The following is a 6653-nucleotide window of genomic DNA, read 5'->3' on the forward strand; positions in this document are numbered from 1 at the left end:
TTGATACTGGAATACATTCTTATATAAATATGGTTATGTAATATATCATTTTAATGCACATTTCTCACTTTATGTTTTTTTGCTAATGACATATTACTTGCTCTGTATTTTATATTTATTTTACACTGAGGAAATGTTAGACAAAAAGCAAATTTGAGCTATTTTCTTACTCAAGTTCAAAACAAGTCGTAAAGCAGTGGAGACTACTGGCAACATCAACAACACATTTGCCCTTGGAAATGCTAACGTATGTACAGTTCAGTGGCAGGTCAAGAAATTTTGCAAAGGAGATGAGAGCCTTGAAGATGAGGCGCATGGTGGTTAGCCATCAGAAGTTAACAATGACCAACTGAGAGGTTCATTGAAGCTGATCCTCTTACAACTACGTGGGAAGTTGCTGAAGAACTCAACATTGACCATCCTACAGTCGTTAGACTGTGACGTGCAATGAGAAGAGGATTGTAAAGACAACTTGCAACAATCAGCTCAGTGGTTGGACTGAGAAGAAGCTTCAAAGCACTTTCCAAACCAAACTTGCACCCAAAAAAGGTCATGGTCACTGTTTAGTGGTCTGCTGCCCTTCTGATCCACTACAATTTTCTGAATCCCAGTGAAACCATTATATTTGAGAAGAATGCTCAGCAAATTGATGAGATGCACTGAAAACTGCAACTCCTGCAGCTGGCATTGGTCAACAGAAAGAGCCCAGTTCTCCTCCAGGACAACGCCTGACTGCATGTCCCACCACCGCTGCTTCAAAAGTTGAAGGAGTTTGGCTATAAAGTTTTGCCTCATTCGCCATATTCAACTGACCTCTTGCCAACCAGCTACCACTTCTTCAAGCATCTCCACAACTTTTTGCAGGGAAAATGTTTTCATAACCAGCAAGAGACAAAAAATGCCTTCCAAGAGTATGTCAAATCTCACAGCATGGATTTTTATGCTACAGGAATACACAAACGTATTTCTCATTGGCAAAAATGTATTGATTATAATGGCTCTGGTTTTGATTAAAAAAGATGTGTTCTAGCCTAGTTATAATGATTTAAAATTCACAGTTTGCAAGCACAATTACTTTTTCACCAACGTAAATAGTTTCCACTGTAAACAAAATGAATCAGTCATATTTATACATATATCCCCTCCCTTTTGGATTTCCTTCCCATATAGGTCACCATAGTAAAGCTCCCTATGCTATATAATATGTTCTCATTAGTTACCTATTTTATACATAGTGTCAATAGTGTATATGCTTCAATCCCAGTCTCCCAATTCTTCCCACTCCTTCATGTTCCCTTAAGGGAAGATGAAATATATTGATTTCTTTGGACTTGACTATGTGGTCTGTTTTGAACACTTGTTTATAGGCAGATGTAATGTCAACAAGATTTTGGAATATGTTTGCAAAGTGGGGCTTATCTCTACTATTGCCATGGACATCACATGTCCCAATTAGCCTGATAGTTTGAGAGGAGATGCACACGGAGAAGATACTGAATTGCAGATTTGAAAAGAGAATCAGAGCTGCTGCCATGGCCAACAAGTAGATCTATGAATATAAAGATTATTTTAAGCCACCGAGTTTTGGAGCGGTTTGTTATCCAGCATTATTTTAATAATAACTGACTGACATAATAGTATAACTTACAATTTAAAAAGGTAAAATCAAATTAAATATTCAAGTGTTGTTGTTTAGTCACTAAGTCATGTCTGACTCTTTTGTGACCCCATGGACAGTAGCCCACCAGGTTCCTCTCTCCATGGGATTTCCCAGGCAAGAATATTGGAGTGGCTTTCCATTTCCTTCTCCAGGGAATCTTTCTGACCCAGGGATGGAACCTGAATCTCCTTCACTGCAGGTGGCTTCTTTAACACTGTGCCACAAGGGAAACTGTCTAAGTAAACGATGGTCTATTCATGAAACGAATGTGCAGTCACTAAAAATAATATTATAGAAAAATATTCATTGGCATATAAAATGCTTGTAATAAGCTTTCTAAGTGAATATGTGGCTATAAAGTGAATATGTGGCTATAACATACTGTACTTAGTATTTTCCTTTTTTTTTGGTAGAAAATATGTGTGTAGATTTCTCCCTGTATGCACCAATACATTTATATATAAATTCAAATTTTTGCACAAGAAAGATTGAAAAGTTAAAGATTAAAATATTAACAGCTGTTATTTAAGAAGGCTGAAATAATAGATTTTCCTACCTTACAGTTTTCCACGTTTTCCAAAGTTCAGAATTATAAGGGAAAGAGGGAGATTATTTTAAAAACTAAATATTCCTTGCAGACTGCTGTAGATTTCTCTCCAGTATTTCAGATACTGAGTTGGTCCTCTGCATGCTAATATTGATTGAAAACATCTGAGAGCACGTCTGTACATCTCAGTATTTGTAAAATCTGAATGGATAAACATTGGAATAAGAATGAAGATTTTATTGGTGTCATTAAGTGTTTTTGTCAGCCTAGTGTGTCCTTTGCAATTTGCTATCAACTCTTGTTTCTTGATTCAGGGTGGAATTTCCTATGAAACAAAGATGTTGACACAATAGGCACTTAGTGTCTTTTTGGTGATTGTGTGAGTATGTGGTTGAAAGGCTGAGTCACTGATGGAATGAATGTCAGATGGGTCAGAGATTATCAAACAAAACAATGGCTTTAGTCCAGTCCCACTTGTCTGCAAGGGGAGCAGGTGGGAAGCTGGCTCAGATAACAGTGGAGCTGGATCTATGTTCCAGAGGATAAGAGATGGCTCTGTACCATCATGTGAGTGTCACCATGATATTGCTCCTGTCATAAGGAACAGCCTCTCTCAGAAACTTGTTAAACCTGTGTTTCAACAATTTATTAACATAGGTAAACGGCTTGAATGATACATTGGCAAGATCCTCTAAATCTTTGTGCCACTAGAATAGTCCCTTCAGAATAATGTCTTCTTTTGGGACTTCCCTGGAGGTCTAGTGGTTAAGACTCTGCACTTCCAATGCTAGGGATACGGGTTCAATCCCTGGTTGGAGAGAGAAGATTCCATGGATCATTGATCCGATGGATCATTGAAAAAGCAAGAGAGTTCCAAAAAAACATTTATTTCTGCTTTATTGACTATGCCAAAGCCTTTGACTGTGTGGATCACAATAAACTGTGGAAAATTCTGAAAGAGATGGGAATACCAGACCACCTGACCTGCCTCCTGAGAAATCTGTATGCAGGTCAAGAAGCAACAGTTAGAACTGGACACGGAACAACAGACTGATTCCAAATCAGGAAAGGAGTATGTCAAGGCTGTATATTGTCACCTTGCTTATTTAACTTCTATGCAGAGTACATCATGAGAAACGCTGGACTGGAGGAAGCACAAGCTAGAATCAAGATTGCTGGGAGAAATATCAACAACCTCAGATATGCAGATGACACCACCCTTATGGCAGAAAGTGAAGAAGAACTAAAGAGCCTCTTGATGAAAGTGAAAGAGGAGAGTGAAAAAGTTGGCTTAAAGCTCAACATTCAGAAAACTACGATCATGGCATCCAGTCCCATCACTTCATGGCAAATAGATGGGGAAACTGTGGAAACAGTGGCTGACTTTATTTTTCTGGGCTCCAAAATCACTGCAGACGGTGATTGCAGCCATGAAATTAAAAGACGCTTACTCCTTGGAAGGAAAGTTATGACCAACCTAGTGAAGTTGTTTGACCCTTTGCGACCCCATGGACTGTAGCCTTCCAGGCTCCTCTATCCATGGGATTTTCCAGGCAAGAGTGCTGGAGTGGGTTGTCATTTCCTTCTCCAGGAGACCTTCCTGACCCAGGGATTGAACCTGGGTCTCCCACATTGTAGACAGACGCTTTACCATCTGAGCCACCAGGGAAGACCAACCTAGACAGCATATTAAAAAGCAGAGACATCACTTTGTCAACAAAGTTCCCTCTAATCAAGGCTATGCTTTTTCCAGTGGTCATGTATGGATGTGAGAGTTGGACTGTAAAGAAAGCTGAGTGCAGAAGAATTGATGCTTTTGAACTGTGGTGTTGGAGAAGACTCTTGAGAGTCCCTTGGACTGCAAGAAGATCCAACCAGTCCATCCTAAAGGAGATGAGTCCTGGGTGTTCATTGGAAGGACTGATGTTGAAGCTGAAACTCCAATACTTTGGCAACCTGATGCGAAGAGCTGACTCACTTGAAGAGACCCTGATGCTGGGAAAGATTGAAGGCAGGAGGAGAAGGGGACGACAGAAGATGAGATGGTTGGATGGCATCACCGACTCAATGGACATGAGTTTGGGTGGACTATGGGAGTTGGTGATGGACAGGGAGGCCTGGAGTGCTGCTGTTCATGGGGTTGCAAAGAGTCAGACATGACTGAGCGACTGAACTGAACTGAACTGAATCAGCCTCAGAAAATTTCCGTTCCTGCAGCCACAACTTGTTAGGTAATATAAAGAAGGCATGAATTTGAGCAAACTCTGGGAGATAGTGGGAGAAGGAAATGGCAACCCACTCTAGTGTTCTTGCCTGGAGAATCCCAGGGATGGAGGAGCCTGGTGGGCTGCCGTCTATAGGGTCGCACAGAGTCTGACATGACTGAAGCAACTTAGTGGTAGCGGTGGCTGGGAGATAGTGAAGAACAGGGAAGCCTGGTGTGCTGCAGGCAATGGGGTTGTAAAGAGTCAGACACGACTTAACAACTGAACAACAACAAAGAGAAGGCATGGAATGATTTAGATGGAAAGATTATAGGAGCATTTTTAGCCGCAAGATACAAATCTATGAGTTCTCTTTTTTCACGAAGGAAAGTTTTCACAAAGTTTTATACAAGAAGTAGTATGTGATATTACAATTCCTTCTCTAGTCTTTTCTCAACTTAACTCTTGAAAGTGAAAGAGAAGTCGTTCAGTCGTGTCCGACTCTTTGCGACCCCATTGGCTGTAGCCTGTCAGGATTCTCAGTCCATGGGATTTTCCAGGCAAGAACACTGAAGTGATTTGCCATTTTCTTCTCCAGGGGATCTTCCCAAGCCAGGGATCGAACCTGGGTCTCCTGCACTGCAGGCAGACTCTTTACCATCTGAGACACCAGGGAAACCCAACCTAACTCTTCAGTTCAGTTCTGTTCAGTCGCTCAGTCATGTCCAGCTCTTTGCAACCCCATGAACCACAGCACGCCAGGCCTCTCTGTCCATCACCAACTCCCAGAGTTTACCCAAACTCATGTCCATTGAGTCGGTGATGCCATCTAACCATCTCATCCTCTGTCGTCCCCTTCTCCTTCTGCCTTCAATCTTTCCCAACATCAGGGTCTCTTCAAGTGAGTCAGCTCTTCACATCAGGTTGCCAAAGTATTGGACTTTCAGCTTCAGCATCAGTCCTTCCAATGAACACCGAGGACTGATCTCCTTTAGGATGGACAGGTTGGATCTCCTTGCAGTCCAAGGGACTCTCAAGAGTATTCTGCAACACCACAATTCAAAAGCATCAATTCTTCTGCACTCAGCTTTCTTTATAGTCCAACTCTCACATCCATACATGACTACCGGAAAAAGCATAGCCTTGACTAGAGGGAACTTTGTTGACAAAGCGATGTCTCTGCTTTTTAATATACTGTCTAGGTTGGTCATAACTTTCCTTCCAAGGAGTAAACGTCTTTTAATTTCATGGCTGCAATCACCATCTGCAGTGATTTTGGAGCCCAGAAAAATAAAGTCAGCCACTATTTCCACTGTTTCCCCATCTATTTGCCGTGAAGTGATGGGACCAGATGCCATGATCTTAGTTTTCTGAATGTTGAGCTTTAAGCCAACTTTTTCACTCTTCTCTTTCACTTTCATCAAGAGGCTCTTTACTTAACTCTTACTTACTGTCTAAATAATGCCACTATTTCACAACTTATAAAGGATTCCAGAAAAGAGACTTCTTCTCTGTGTCTCTTTTTTAACATTCCAACGTCCACATCATCATCAATTTGAGCCTAATTTCCAACTCCTGCAGAATACTTGGTGCCAATGTTGTGTATTTTCTGTGTCCAAATGTCCTTCCTATGACTCACAGTATCCATCAGCATTTCAAACTACATGTATTTTTTTTCCGAGGAGAAAAACATAAAATCGTGTAGATAAGTAATGTGGAAGAACACACACACTCACATTACCATATGGTTACAAAGACATCAACTCTAGGGGGAAAATGGTAGTTTCTACAGATTCCTGGATAGAATCCACATTAAAAGGAAGAAAATGAACAGTTTATAACAGATTATAAAACCTCCTCCTAGCACTTCCCTCCAGTTTCATTTAACCTTCAACATCAACAAGGCATTCCCCCAAGCACCATTAAGTAGGAGACCCACCTACCCCTGCTATTCAGATATGATAGCAGGCTTTGAGCTGTTCAATATCTTTTTCACCAAGATTCATTAAGGACTCAGCAGAGTTGGTCTTTATTTGCAGTGTGGGCATACATCAGCCTTGCAATGCACACACACACATAAACATATACAGCTACAAACAAATTCACTTGTGGGAAACTATAATTATTTTTTTCTGAAATACTGCCTACGTGTCATTGATTCTATTAATTCCATCTCAAAATCAATTCATTGTGTTTAAAAAGAGCTAGCCATGAAATTGTCTGAAACTTTTATTGTGCTTTT

General features: G+C 40.7%; 1 non-coding gene across 1 annotated transcript; it reads right to left on the bottom strand.

Moving 5' to 3' along the window:
• Window positions 1-5015: 5015 nt before the first annotated feature.
• TRNAC-GCA (transfer RNA cysteine (anticodon GCA)) lies at window positions 5016-5087 on the bottom strand. Its single transcript has one exon. It is a non-coding gene; the product is annotated as a tRNA-Cys (tRNA).
• Between the last annotated feature and the right edge of the window lie 1566 nt (window positions 5088-6653).

Source organism: Giraffa tippelskirchi, chromosome 12 (assembly GCF_054371585.1).
Source record: "Giraffa tippelskirchi isolate mGirTip1 chromosome 12, T2T-mGirTip1v1.2.pri, whole genome shotgun sequence".
In the NCBI taxonomy this organism is placed as follows: Eukaryota; Metazoa; Chordata; class Mammalia; order Artiodactyla; family Giraffidae; genus Giraffa; species Giraffa tippelskirchi.